A 15,529-nucleotide genomic window follows, 5' to 3' on the forward strand; every position below is an offset into this window, starting at 1 on the left:
TCCATATTGGTGCTAGGTGTTATTATTCATGTATTGTAACTCTAACGTACAAGGGACTCCATTTAAGTACAAGCTTTTCAGTTTCTTCAACAGCTGAAAGACGATGTTTGTATTTAATCTTCAGCTATATACAGATTAACAGCATACACACACAATTTCATCACAGGCACAAAGATAAAGGTGAAATCTTCACCAGTGTAGACATCACAGTGCACTGTCTTGATATAGTGAACCTGTTTTCCAACATCTGTGGAAGTTTAGCTGAAATGATATGTAAAGACTTTGTAGCAGCTAACAAAATCAACTGATTGTGAGTTTGATCCTTCAATGTGAAATTTTCCATGCTCTTTAGCAGGAGCTGGAGCAGTGCCCAAATCAGAAAGGAGAAAAGTACGTATTTTAGTATGCAACAAATGTTAAGCAAGGGAGTGTAAAAGTACATAGAAGGTACAGAGCCATTTCATGGAGGTCTTTTCACTTAGAACTTATTCATCTCTCTCCAACAAGATCAGCGACACAGTGTGGTGTGTGTAATTCTAAAAATCATAAAAATATCAAACAGGGCTTTTTATAACATATCGTGCATTTCTGACATATATTGTTGTTCTGTCAGTGACTTATATGCTACACATTTCCAAGATCTCTGTTTCTCCTGTTTGGATTATGCTGGCCTCCCAGAGGATGTGACGGCGTATTGGAATCTTGAAGCAGGTAATGGAGAGAAAAAAAGTACAAGGCTGTCATACAAGCAGGATACCACCCTCCCAGCAAGAGGCAGGGTTATTATTTCATTAAATCCCATGGGAGATAGTGGTACATCCTCTGTGAAAACAAAATAAATGTTTTGACATCATTTAGAAGTCACTTTGATGTGCTACACATGATGCCTTGAAAGATACTGACAATCTACTCCAGTTTTACTTCTTTCATGGTTGTTAGGAACATCATATTTTAGTTTCTATTCTCAAGTAACAGTGGGGAACATGATGTTATTGCTTGTTCATTCAAGGGAGAGGGTCCACAATCAGTTGTCCAGGACACAGGCAGAAATGTTCCCTTCCTTGTGAAGGTTTTTCTCTCCCCCTCTCTCAATGTTTGAGTAGACATATAGAGCCAACAGCTTCTTTATGGAAAACGAACAATGTAAGATGGAGCTACAGAAGATATTCTTTTGTTTTTCTTATTTATTTCCATATATTACATTTAATATCATAACTATGAGAAGAACAAAAAGAAGTGCAAATCTTGACTGTGGAGAGCCATATTTTCTGTATTCCCTTCTGATTCATTAGGTCATAGAAAATCAGTGGGCCTTTTATAGATGAGGCACATCCAAAGCATTGAAGCTTTCATCCTCCCTTCGTGTATGAATAAATGAGTTTGTTTACTCTGCTGTCTGAATAAATGTCTTGCAAAACAATGACAGATTTCAGTGCATCAACTTAAGCACTTCTTTGCAGCAGAGCCTTTCTGTCTGTCTTCAATATTTCTGAAGAGCAACATCTCATAACATTTCCTACACAAGATCCTCACACACCACCTTGTCACTGATGGCAGGACTGCAGTTTATATAAAAATGTCACCCAATACTAAACCATTCAGTCTCTAGTTGAAATACTAGAACATCTTTTATCCTTTCTCATCTCCCAGATAGAGGGTTTCATTTTCCAAAACTTGGTGCAACTGCATTGGCTGCTCCCCACTGCTCAGTGACACGCTTTTGTATGGCCCTTGACATAATCATCTACATTTTGAGGCAACAGTTCAGAGGTCCTTTTCTTTTTTCATGAAGAACTATTACAAGGAATCGATATTTTCTATTCAGCTTTGTAGCTAAATTCCCAGCTAGCTGTACTATTTAAGAAATCAGCACACTATTAACAAATATGCTAGCTCTTCACTGTAAATGACTATGCTCTGTATGGATTTTTCCTATATCCTGAAACTATTTATATTATGAGTCATTGATTATTTATGGAGATATTCATGGTGCTTTTCTTGGACATGTCATGTAAAAAAAATCTGTAGGCCGGAGGGAAAGAACAATGGAGAGCTCTTGGGAGCAGACTTCTAGGTTTGTTTTCACATATTTTACAGTGTTCAGCACCATCAAAAACCACTATTAATACTTTGCTTTTTTTCTGTTGGTCTCTGTTGGAGAATCTCTAATGGAGATGGGCTTCCAGGAAGTAAGCATAAAAATAACACCACCTATAGTGTTAGGATTTCTATTGCAGAGGCAGGGTGCTCAAAACCTGGAGAAATTATACGTTCAATTCTAAAGCCAGTAGGAATTTTGACTCTGCTGGTGTCAGGCATGAGTTGACATTGTTGACGACTTTCCAAAATCATGGAGGAAGTGTGTGGAGCGAGTATCAAAACTCAGATTTCCTGGCTTTTGGCCCCTTTTCAGAGGTTACAGAGGACAGACGGCCCCGCAAGGACCACCTGTCCCCTTCCATACTGAGAGTATGGAGTGCTTTCCATCAGGAACCTGGACACTGCAGGCGCTGCATATTCTGGATTAGGTCTCAGTTTCAACAGACAGAACCTTCAAACCATTTTTCATTCTTGGTTTGATTTGTATTTTGTTTCTAATGTGGTGGTATGAGATATTGCATATGTGAGGGAGGGAGAAAGGGAATGGCATGCTACCTAGGGACAGAGGACTCCAACCTGCTTAAAAGGGAAGTGTTGCTGGAGAAATACATATTGGTGCAAGACACATCATTAGGAGAAAGTTGTCTATCATTAAGCACTATGTAGTGCACCCTGTGTGCCTGAAATAAGTCTCCAAAGTACATACAATCATACTTGCCACACAAGTAGAAAGGCTGAGGACAAACCACTGCACCATTTGGGTGTCCACCTCCCACCTGTGTTAGCATCATTATATGCATGTTGGGCTGGCTTAACACACCGAGGAGGAAGATGGCCATTCTCTTTTACCACCTGGGTAATTTACTCTATGAGTATCATACAGAAGAAATTAATTAATGCAGATCTGCAGGATGTAATTATTCAGATGATGCTGTGGGAGGAAGCTGTACAAAATTTGCAGAGTGAATTCTGCTAGTACCCTGGGCAGTGCTTCTCTGGGTGGTCCTGTCTGAAAAAAAAATCACACCTAGGAATGCCTTGATGACTTCTTACCAGGTCCCAAATGGCAGCTCCTCCCAACTGGCATCAGCAGGAACTGTTCTCACTAGGCGAGAGCAATATTAGAAGACTCCCAGTTAGCATCCGTCACAACAGAGAGGAAATCTGTGGGAACTGCTGATCATTTATATCAAAATTAATGAGGTTTTCCCTCTCTGAACATGAGGGCTGAGTTGTATGCTGACTACAGGGAAAAAAAATTCATCCATAGATATCTAGTTTGCCTTTTTTATTTATGTTTTTTTTTTTTTTCCAGGGGTCTTGTATAATTGATGACGCTGCCTATTAGGCAAAGGAATTTTCTGATGACAAAATTCATTTTAATAGTAATTTTTGTCCATTAAACAAACTGTTGTTTTTTTCCCTCCTACATCTGAAGACAAAATCACAGGACCACAAAACAAATCAGCCTAATTTCACTGTGAACTTTTCTTTTGACATCCTTCTATTTTTCAAAGAGAATAAATGTGTTGTTACACGACTGCTCTTTTCCAGACAGAAGAGGCAGAGAGCTATTTTTGAAGCTCCTTAAATCAGAAGCTCTGGCTCTTTACAAAAGCATCCCCACAGGATATCAGGACTGTGTTTGGAAACATATGTGATAAAAAAAAATCAAACCATAAAAATGAACTGGGATCACCTTGTAATTGGGCAGAGAAGACTTCCCGCTGCTGTCTGTATTTCTGTTAAAAGCCAGTGCTTCTGCATTTCTCACCTTTTGGTGCGAGAGATTGTACACAAAATCTCTGATTGCCAAGCAAATCAAAGCCAATAGGGAGACCCCCTGTTTGGAGAAGACCATCCCCCTCCTATATTCTCTTTTACCGATGTTATGTGGGGAAAATTAGATGTACAGAATGAATCAAAAGTCATTGTAAAAAAATAAAATAAAAACACTACCACTGGAACAGAGCTATATGGAGGACCCGGAGGAGATCTTACAATGCATCAGCTTCCATATAGAGTGGCAAGCTAATAGGCAGTTCATTGAAGTTAAAGTATAACATAAAACATAAAATTACAGAGAAAATGGCTGAAAATATAATAAAAAATAATTAAAAATCATGTAGAAAGGTGGCATATCAAGGTTTGATGTAAATACAGACATAGGAAGTGCACTTTATCATTTGAATGGATGATACAGTTGAAAGTGGTAACAGGATTTGTAGGTTTTTTATCTTTTTTTTTCAAAAATTTTGAGAAAACCCCAAATGATTCCAGCAACAACTTTCCTTTTTCTTCTGTTAGAAGACGATTTCTCTGTTTTACTCAGCTACCAAAATTTGTAAGGAAAACAAATTATAATACTGTAAAATTGAATTAAAAAAATTAAAAAGGAAGAAAATTCAGTCTTTTTCCCAGTTCTTAAATGCTAAACATACTATTGAAAGACACTAATTACTCCACCAGTGAGGCATCATATGAACCTTCTAATAGAAATCAGACTTCTGTTTTCTCTCATTCACAGATTTCTACTTCTCAATTAAATGAAATTTCAACATTGTTGAAGTATTACTGCAAAATGATTTTTACAGGGAGGTGTAAGACAAAATGGACAAGGCACTGAGAGAATACAAAAGCTAACAATAGGCAGCATTCTCCCTTCCTTGGAAATTTTTCTTCTAGTATCTGTAGCCAGACGTATATAAAATGCAGCACCCCCAGCAATGTGTACATCATGATAAAAGCGTTTTTCTTTTTTCCCTTTCATAGACTGCCACCTGGAATTAACTCACTGAGAGCACATTTCTGCAAATTTTTGAGGATGGAGCATCTTTCGTTTTCTGGACCAGGAAGTGATTCCTATACACAAGGTCAATACTAAAATTAGCCTTCTAGTACTAAGAACGACCTTCACATATAAGAATGTATCTGTATTGATCAGACAACATATAAGAATGTATATGTGTATGTATGTATACATAAATGTCTGTATTTTGAGTTCATACATAAGTATTTTCACCTGTGTAAGTATATATATGTGTATACACTCACATATATATATAAATCCGTTGAGAATACTGCATGCTCAGTTTGACGAAACCCATGCAACGGTGGTATGTGGCAATGCAAAGACAGTGGCAAGGCTTTTCCAGGCTCCTGCATCCTTTTCCTCACCACACAGGCAGAGCTCACAGACCAGGAGGAAACATTCTCTGCGTTGCAACTGTGCCACATTTCCAAGACTTAACAAGGATATTCTCTCCTCTATCTTTTTCTCCACATCATCCAGCAGCAAGCTATATACATCTGGGCAAGTAAAACAGAGGTCATTGGCTCACTCTTCAGCATGGCCAGCATTTTTTTGCATGTATGTTTAAATGTTTTAGCAAGTACAGAGTATGTCATATAGGCAAAGCTTAGAAAATGTGTTTTATCAAGTATTTTTCTTTTAAAAAGTGTTTCTTTTATATGCATGTATGCATATAAACCTTCAACTTGTAACAGTGTCCAGACTCATAAGAAGGATCAGGAATCTACAGTGCAAAATATGATATAAGCTTAAATATACATGAGATACAGCTGAATACTGTTGATGTCTACATTATGAAGGGCTTGAAATCCAACAGAGCTACTTTATAGTGTAATCTACATATTTTAAAAATAGCTTATTTAATAGCTGATAAAAGCAGGGGTCAGCTTCCTCAGAAAAGCAGGAGGCGCACAGCTTTAAATACCTGCAGTTATTTTGAGAACATGGGTGATTAAATTCTAGCAACTCTGCAATTTCGAGTGGAATTGGAAGTAAAGGAAAAATAAAAAATATTATGTCACTTGCTCCGAAGCCACTTCGTGTCTTTTTTTTCCTTCTGTGTCTCTGCTCTTTCATTTTCTGTTCCCTAATCTCTTGACCCCAAGCTTTGTCTGAGTTTCCACCATCCCAAGTAAAAGATCTCATGAATATCTATCCATCTGCCTATTTACCTACCAATCTTTGTACTGTATCTATCTATCCACAAATATACACATATGCCTTTGAAAACTGCTACTTCACATGATATTTGAATATATATGTCCAGGGCTTTTTAATCTCTCTACTTCTATAATAATTTTCCTAATAATTTGCCAGCTCTTCCCCTTAGAAAGACAGGAATGAAGATGAGAAATATCAGCAAAACTTGTAATTAATTGATTTAACTTCCTACCACCTTTAAATAATTTCAGTTTCTCTGAGTCCCTAAAAGGAAGTGAAAACCCAAAAGAGGCAAAGAATCAGGGATTCACATAATCAGAAAACATTATGTAAGTGGAAAGTGAAAAAGATTCAGGTTTTAACTGAGAGTTCCTAGGAAGTAATGACTTTTGTCACCAGGTGGAGACTCAAGGATTTGCTGTTGTGACCCTCTATTACATCGTATTCATAAAAGAGAATGAAAATAGATATGATGACATTCACTGATGGTATAATATTATATTCAATAGTAAAATCCAAACTTGACTAGAATGAGATATGAAAGAACTCCATGACACTGAACATGAAGCAACTCAGTGATAAAATAGCAGGTGAAATTCAAAGTTAATAAATGCAAAGTAACATACATAGAGAAAAATATACTCTAAGTACACAAGTAAGATGTTGGGACTGAAATTTGCTGTTGGTACTTAAAAAAGATTTCTTTATGTCAGTATGGCTTTATGAAAACATTAGCTCAAAACATTTAGCCGTAGCTAAAAATAAAAGAAAAAAGAATTTTAGTTGTTACTGGGAAACGAATAGAGAACAAATGGTAAATATCATGCAAGTGCATATCCTTTTCTTTCCTTCTGTCTCAAAAGATATGTGGTTAAATAATAAAATTTACAAAAGAGGGTGAAAAAGGTGATCAAAGCTGTGAAGCAGTTCCTAAATATGAGAAAGATTAAACAGAGCTGGATTTTCCAGACTGAAAAAGAGATAATCAAGGAAGGATAAGGCAGTGGTCTGCAAAAGCACAGACAGGCAAATGGAGAAAACGGAGGTTACTGTTCATTACTTCTCAAAATGAAAGAAAAAGTTGTCATCAAGTGAAAATATTGGGCAGCAAGCATAAAACAAACAAAAGGAAGAAACTTGGAGTCACAGGATCTTGAGGCCAAAAGTATACATAAGTCCCAAATGTAATAGGATAAACTCAGAGCAGACACATCTGTGAAAAGCTATACAGCACAAAAAATGCAAGTTCCCAGCTTGGAGACTTTCTAAACCAGAGTCTGTACCTGAATCCTCTTTTTATCAGTGAAGCTAAAGCCTAAGGATGCCTCAGCCTAAAGTTCTTGTGATTTTTCTAAACCTAAATCTCTTTAACTTGGAGAGTTTTATTTGTGTGGGGATTTAGCTGAGACACTTCAGTTAGCTTTTTTAGGGGTGTCAGAAGCTGTAGACTAACAGATGAATGTTTTGTGTCACACTTTAGTGTGAGAGCTAAATGACTGACATGCCAAGAAGTTGTATCCAGAGGGCTACCTTCATCCATAAACACAGCAGGCAGATTTCCATATGACTGCAAAGTGCAATGGTCTATCAGTGGACACCTCTTTCCACAAAGGTATTTCGCCTGTTCCCTGAACTCTACTTTTGGAGAGAAATCCCAGAGCAAATGCAAACAATGCAAGATACTGCATGGACTAGAGAGGTACCCTTTGCTTCCAATGGCACTGCGTCTTGCAGGACATGTTCAGGTGCTAAATGCTGGATTGGAATTTGCAGCAGAGAATGGGAACAAAGCAAATCTGAAATGCTTGTGTTGTTTACAGACCCTCCTCTGGTGCGCAGGGTCACCTACGCTGGTCATAGTTGCTCCTAGCAAAGAATGTTTTCAATGGAGAAATTGCAGCAGCTTAGGGAAGGTGAGCAAGGATGCCAAGCGAGAGCAGGGAGCTGTAGCTTGTATTTTGGTGAACTTAATGACTAGTTTTGAGGCAAAGACTTGAAGGCCAAAGCCTGACAGGCTGTCAGGCACTGATTGCCATTTTCATAAAGGGTGCTTTGCAAGTGTAAGTGATTGATAGATTGATTGATTTATTTTGCTAAGGCTCCTTTGTGGTCTCCTGGGGGATTTCTGGCCACACCTCTCAGCCTGAAAGCACTTGGTCTGCCTGCTGTTGCTTTTTTTTTTATTTGCGGGTAATGAAAATTTGTTATAAGCCTTCCCTTTCATCTGCACATGGCAGGCTGTCACACAGAAACAAGCCATTCTGGAACCTTGCTTCCTTCCAAATTGCTAAATATTTTTCTTCAAATTGCTTCCCTAATGGGCTAGTATAATAGGAGCAGCATGCTCTCTGCCCACGCTGAAGATGCCAGAGCATTTGTCCAGTGCACATGTGTGTTGGGCACAATAAACTCATTGCCTGGCCTGGAGACAGTGCAGCACTGCCGCTGATCTAATCTATATTGCACATTCCATGGGTGCAATCACGCACGCGGTGGATATAGGTGTATATGCACAGATAAGTACTTTCATCTCCTCCAGGAAAATGTACTCTTCAGGGAGGCAGCCAGCTATACATTCCGCTTTCCCACGGAAGGAGAGGTGATTGTATTTCATAAGGTGAGACACAATGGCAGGAGGAGGCTACACAGCCACCGAGTAATCCATGCGAGCAGTGACAGAACTGGGCTCGCTAATGGACTGGCCTGGCCAGTTTTTTATTGACAGCAGTTGCTGCTTTTTGGAGGGGCAGGCACCAGTGGTCCCCAAGGTCAGCAGTTCCATGTGCTCTATGCTAAACTGTTGCTGACCCACTGCTTTATGAGCCTAAGTGCTTATCCAGGAACAGAAGTGAATAGGTTGTGTGTGATAAGAAAATAATTTGCCAAAACTGCAACAATAAAGAAGGCCTGATGGGATCTCTTATGGTATGAATAGCCTGGAGCAGCTGCAGATTTCTCTCTGCTTTCACGATTATTTTCATTTTTACAACAACCAAAAAGGGAGCATTGTCCACAGGCTCCTTCAGCCCATGTTTTCACATCCAAATCTAATATTCCTACATATACATATATACATATTACACATTGCAGAACTTTGTGAATAAAAGACAGGAACACAAAAAGTAATAAGGAAAAGCCTTCTTAGATAAGAAGCCTGTTGTCCCACCAGATTACTCCATTCTTGCTTCCTGTTTCTCCCACAATCTTCTTTCTAGATTTCTTCGAGATCCTGGAGCAGTGAGCCCAAGACACATGGAGCTGTGTTTTCTGGGTTCTGTGCACAGGCACCCAGTACGGCTGCACACAAGGCAACTCTTAGTGCCACGATGGAGGTCCATGTCTGGGGGTAGACATCTTCCCTCATCACCTGCAAGGAAGGGAAGATGACTCACACACTCCTATGCTACACCCTGTGACAGTGTCTGTTGAGAAGGCTGAGTATATTTTTGCATGCTTTCTATCTATGTATTACAGAGGGCCTCCAGTCCAACAGCTGACCCTCCCCAGCTATCCTGAGCTCACCCTATTCCCCAGCTCCTGAACAAATCTATGGTTTTTTTATTGCCCTGAGAGCACAACCAGGTCTGACGCTCACTGTGTGCTCAGTTCCCCAACTCGAACTGCCCTAGTGGAACAGAACTCAGAGGCAAGCCCTGAGCTATGACCCTGTTGCTTGCCCCCGACTCCCCAGGTTGAGCAGTAGTATGCCCAGCAAGGGCTCCCTGTGACCTGAAGCCCTGGAAGCAGTGCCCATGGCTTCTTCGAAAAGTTACACCAGGGCCAAGTTCCTTGTAGAGGTACCATACACAAGGGGGCCCAGGTCTCTGAAGCTCTCCAAGAACATATAAAACAACAAGAGAAGGAGGATTTAAAAAAACAAACAAACAAACTCTTCTTGAAATTCAGTTCTGCCTATGGAGAAGACCCGACTCCAGCCTTAGATGTCACGGCAGGGTCAGTTATGCAGCGTTCAGAAAACAGTTGTATAAAGAAAGACACAAAGAAATGACTCAGATTGTAGCCGACTGCCTTTCTGATTTCTCGAGAGGTCTCCAGTGAATCAGGCTGAATGAGTTTTTTGTTGCCTTTACTGTTTACAGGAGCAGCTGAAATCAGAGCGAGTTCTCCCTTCTTACTGCTGACAGCTACAGTACGGCAGGGTTGTGGTGCCTTAGCATATAATGATCAATCTCATTTCAGTTCATTTTGCTAGAATTAAATTTTCACATGGCCCAGTGTGACCACATCCCACTAATTTCCCACTTGGATATTACCTTAAAACAGAGAGACCAGCTGAAGATTCTGCAACTCCTGTTGGTGAAATAATAATAATAATTTACATTTATTAAGTGCTGTTCTTCCCAAAGGACTGCCCAAATGCTTTCCAAAATTTGTGTATGCAGGAATCCCTTCACCAAGGAAAAAAAATGCAGCTGCTTCGTTGGCACACAGCAGCACTAGCACAACAGCTTAGGATAGGGAATGAATCAAAGGTTTAATGTTATTACATCTTTGTGGTTCTATTACAGTAATGTTCAGAGGTCCCAAGAGAGACCAAGGCCCCTCTTGGGCGGGTGAAATAAGTAGTAAGGTTATTGAAAGAAAACCAGGGGAGAGAAAATGGCAAAAAGCACTCTAAAGGAAGAGTAGGAAGAAAAAGAGAGTGATAGATAAATACACATGTGATTGCATAGATTTGAAAGATGTGGTAAAGTCAAGGGATTGGAAAGAACCTGTGATATTATTCCATACACTCTTCTGTCCTAAGTCAGGTTCATTTAATCACTAATAGACATTTCTGTAACTTGTTCCTAATGACCTGCACTGATGGAGCTGCACTGAGTTTTACAGCTTTCTGAGGCAGCTTCTTCTTAGCCTGTACTTTTTCTTTACCATTGCTTCTTACAGCAGTGCTAGGGTGAGATATTTAATGATTCTGTTATAATGTACGTGTCATAAGACAGGATCTAGAGGAAGAGATGGCATGTGACTACCTACCTCCATGGGGGGCTATGTGGAAACGGTGCATGGGTAACGAAGGCTAGGATTCATAGTCCTGTCGGAAAAGTGAGATGTGTGGAATAACTGATGGACCTTGGTGTTTAAGACCAGAAATGTCCATCTCTGTGTTCGTAGATCATTTAGGAAATGTATATTAATAGTCCATAAGGAAACAAAAGCAGCGGAAGAAGTACAGGGCTGGAGCTGACAGTGGTGACACAGCGACACCAGGAAGGACTGAGAAGAGAGTGGCTGCAGCAGTGAAGGACAGAGAGGGGAAGGTTGTGGTGGTCAACAGCATGGGCTTAGCTAAGTGGAGTACATATGAAATGCTATGTAGGCAAAGGCAACAATTTCTGGAAGAGAAAATAAAAATGTTCACTACAACATGAGTCTAAATGACTGAAACATTAATGGCATTATCATCAGGCAAAAGGAAGAAGCAGAGGTGTCTGGGAAAGGAAAATTAGTAGCTCTGTGCTAATGAGCTGGTGCCAGCATGGCCTCTGTGAGGAGAGTTTGGTGGTGCAGGTAGAGATATAGGGCTGGGAGGAATAAACGTATCCTGCAGATACCAATCTTCCTGAGCATTCAGAAAGAATATGTTTATTGATTTGGAGTTTAGTTCGCAAATGTAAACAGATACAGATAGCTAAAAATAATATCTTCTCTCTTATTTTGCCTCACAAGAAAAAAGGTTTTAGGTGTTAATGTGCTCTCTGTTGAGTCTTCTGCACCCCCATCTTCTTTGACCTGATTTGGAGTACTGCTTTTTTTCCAGGCAGAAGGAGTCTTTCTAGTTCTTCATCCACAGAACATGCTAACCTTGATCCTGACAGTGTGCAACTAGTAGTGCACAATAAAATGTGGTTTTTTGAGTATTTATCCTGAAGTGAGAGTTGTTAGAGGGACAAAGTAGATGTCACTGGAAAGTTTCACAAGTTTTAAAATTTCCCTTCCTTTCCATTCCCTTCCTGGGGAACGGAGGATGCTTTGCACTTCACAAGCAGTCCTCAGGGGATCCCAGCTGACAGGCAAAGCGCATCTCAACATCCAGACCTCCTTCTCCTCAGAGACTACTGAGGTACATATTAAAACTTGAGCTTTGTACTGACCCATGTCCCATCAACATCTTTTGCACTTCTTTAATGACAGAATTTAGTAAGGCAGATTTGAGCTTCACCTCTGCAGACCCAGATCCACTTGTTTAAGTAGAATATTTTTTTGTTTATGCTGCAGGCTAAACAACTAGGTTTACCTAGGGTCTCTTGTTAAAATGAGCCATCTGTGGCAGCTGTGGTAATTATACCCAGACTACTGTACCTTTCATGCAGAGCTCTTAGATTTGTGTTGAGACTTTGAAAACAAGAGGAACAATGACACAAGGGGAAAGAAAATATCTCCTGAGCGTGAAAACTATCACGAAGTCCTCCCTTCTTTTGTTTTCAAGTCTTCCCTGGATTAACCACAATCCTCAAGTTGCTTGATGGTTGTTCCTTCTGACAAAGGACTACAAAACTATCTGAGGGCAAAGAGCAGATGCCAGTCAGAGGTAGGTTTTGCACCTCCTCCTCATCAGTAAATGCTTGCCCATAATTTGCTTCGGTGAGCCAAGTAAATCTAGCATTTGTTCTGCTCTGAAATTTGGGCTGCATGTGCACAGTGTCACAGACCTATCACAGGAGTTAGTCTCTAGTCCAGTTTCGATCCCTTTCACCCATTCTGAATGCTTATCCACTAGCATAACTGCTGCAGAAATTGCAGGGGGTTTGCTCCCCCTGCCCTCAAGGCCGCCAGTGCTGCTATGAACATGAAACAGCAGGAATTACTCCAGAGCAATGTCGGTGCTGCCAGAGAGAAAGTAAGACAAACTTCGGTATGGTGTATGCTAATTCTGCCTACTTTCCTCTCTTTAAAAGTTCTCTGAATAAACTACCAATTGTTTTCATGCAGTATTTACTGAATAGTGAAGTATCTGAAAACCCATGATACTGGCTGGTGCTTTGAAGCAAATATGGAGGGAGACCTTTAAAGTTCCAAGTTGTGGTAAATGCTACCAAACGTAATGATTTTTATCTCTAATCTTCTCCTTGCTAAAACATAAATTTGAACAGATGGAAAGAAGAAAAGAAAGGTTATGGGAATAAGCACTGATGTTATCAGCTGAAACTGACAATAGCAAAAGCAGCCATTGATTCTCTAAGCTTTCAGGTAGAGCAGAGTATTTTGACATACTATATTTCTCTTGTTTTGTGTTTTTCACTGTGGGTTTTTATATGCTGTAAGAACAGTTCAGTCTTAAGAGTAAGTCAAGTTAGTGTGGCCAGGAAAGAACAATAGGCTGGATTTATGTCTGCGGTTCGTGGCACCACTGCAGCAGAAAGTCTCCCTTAGGTGTGGGAAGGTTAGAGTGGTGCAAGGTTCACAGCCCTGGCTGACTACCTAAATGAGTGCAGCTGATCTGGATAAATGCTGTCACTGGAGCAGAGAAGGGTGTTCTCATTCTCCTTAGCCCCTCAGAAGTTTCCAAATCACCAATGAGGCTTTTGCCATACCAGGACATGATTTAAAGCTCCCGTTCACAGGGACAGTCATCTAAGGAGCATCTGTCCCATTTGGTTCAAGAGCGAATAAAGTACATCACTTCTGTTGTCTAAAAAGTCATGGATAAATAGTCCAATAACAAACAGTACAAAGTAATTTCCTGCACAAACTTACTGCACCCTGGTCTTCACCACAAACTCCAATTTCTTGTGTGGGCTCAGATTTTAGCAAAGAATTACGGTATATTGCTTTCCATGAGAAGAATTTCCCACTTAACAGATCTCAGGACTCTATTAGACTCCTGGCTAATGGAAAACCATAAACCATCCCAGAGCTTTCTAGAACTCCATGGAGAGCTGAAAGTGCAGATATTTAGCCTCTTCAAGGGCCAGGGACTGACAGAGGACTTCTTAAAGGGATGCCAAGCTAATAGAAGTTCCAAACAATTTCATTTTGAACAATTTCTAAAGCAAAAGATTATTATATTAACATGAATACTATTTAATGGCAACATTACCACTTCTTCAGTGGTATTCCCTTCTATTTCTCTGCTTGGTTGTATCCAACACCAAGTTCAGGGTTAGGGGTTTGTAGACTGGTTTGGGTTTTTTTCCTGTGCATTTTCTTTCATGCTACCCCCTTATGGCTAGGTCTGTTTGACTATTAACATCATCCAGCACAGCTATGAGGATGTGCACCTTGTTGCACATGGTCCTGAGGGTGTGCAAAGCTGTTGGACCCAGATATGCTCTGGCCAATGCCATTTCTTGTCCTTATCACACCCTCTATGCTGAAAGCAGTTGAGAGTTTGGCTCGGACCCATTGCACTGTTTCTCTGCCACTCCGGGAACTCTCCAGTAGTTGCCTCCACACACTCCTGCACTGGCATTGTGTCAGGGCAAACTCATATCATCTGTTAACACATCAGTACCTTGTCTGCAAGTCAAAACATAGTGAAAAAAATGGGTTCTACTACCTCTACAACATCTCATCAGGCATATCCCATGTATTTCAAATCACTATAGGCACTGCAGACTTATGTATCATTTTTCATGTTAGCATATATATGCCACTTAATGTTGGAGAGGCCCTGCCTTTTGGTAACTGGTGTGTCTTTGAATGGCTGCTCATGAGCCTTTTTTATTTTAATATTTCTTAACACATCCCTCCTAAAACAAACTCAGATTCATTCATTAAAATTAAGGCACTATGATTCCATAGAGACAAACCCCGGAGAGGGCTGATAAATTACACAAATAAGCTGTATTTATAATGCCTCTGATGCCTCCAAATAGGCATTTTATAGAAGAGAAGCTCCAGCAAACTGATAAATCTATTCTCTGATAGTGCAGCTAAGCTGCATTTCAGTACCTGAAACCATCTGTTTGATACAAGCATACGCTTAGCATAATATGAATACCTTAGCACGCAGGTACCTTAGCATAGCACATCCCTTCATTTTCTCATAACCAGTGATTATAGCCCAGGCAGAGAGGAGCGTGTGGTGAGCTGAGAAGGAAGGAGGAGGAGAAACATATAAAGAAGATGGGTTTTTTTTTTCCCTTAATCTATGTGAGTCTGAGACAGCATATGAAGATCTGTAAGCCACAGAGTGCCAGTGAGACAGAGAGACAGACAAAATTATTTCCTTTGCTATGTCTTGCAGTTTGGAGTAGTGGCTGCCTTATTCACAGGACTTTTTTTCCCCAGATGCCCACCCAAGAACCATTCAGCTACATTTATTATTCCGTCAAATACAATGTGCAATAAAGAGCCAGTCTCCCCAATGACGGGTACCTGTGTTCATAGCTCCGCAGCGAAACACATAAATCACATGTGAAGGGCAATGCACATGTGCTTTTTCTTTCTTGTATCACCTTTTATTGTCTTAGGACCGAAAAGTTAATAACC

Source organism: Cuculus canorus, chromosome 2, assembly GCF_017976375.1.
Source record: "Cuculus canorus isolate bCucCan1 chromosome 2, bCucCan1.pri, whole genome shotgun sequence".
Classification (NCBI taxonomy): Eukaryota; Metazoa; Chordata; class Aves; order Cuculiformes; family Cuculidae; genus Cuculus; species Cuculus canorus.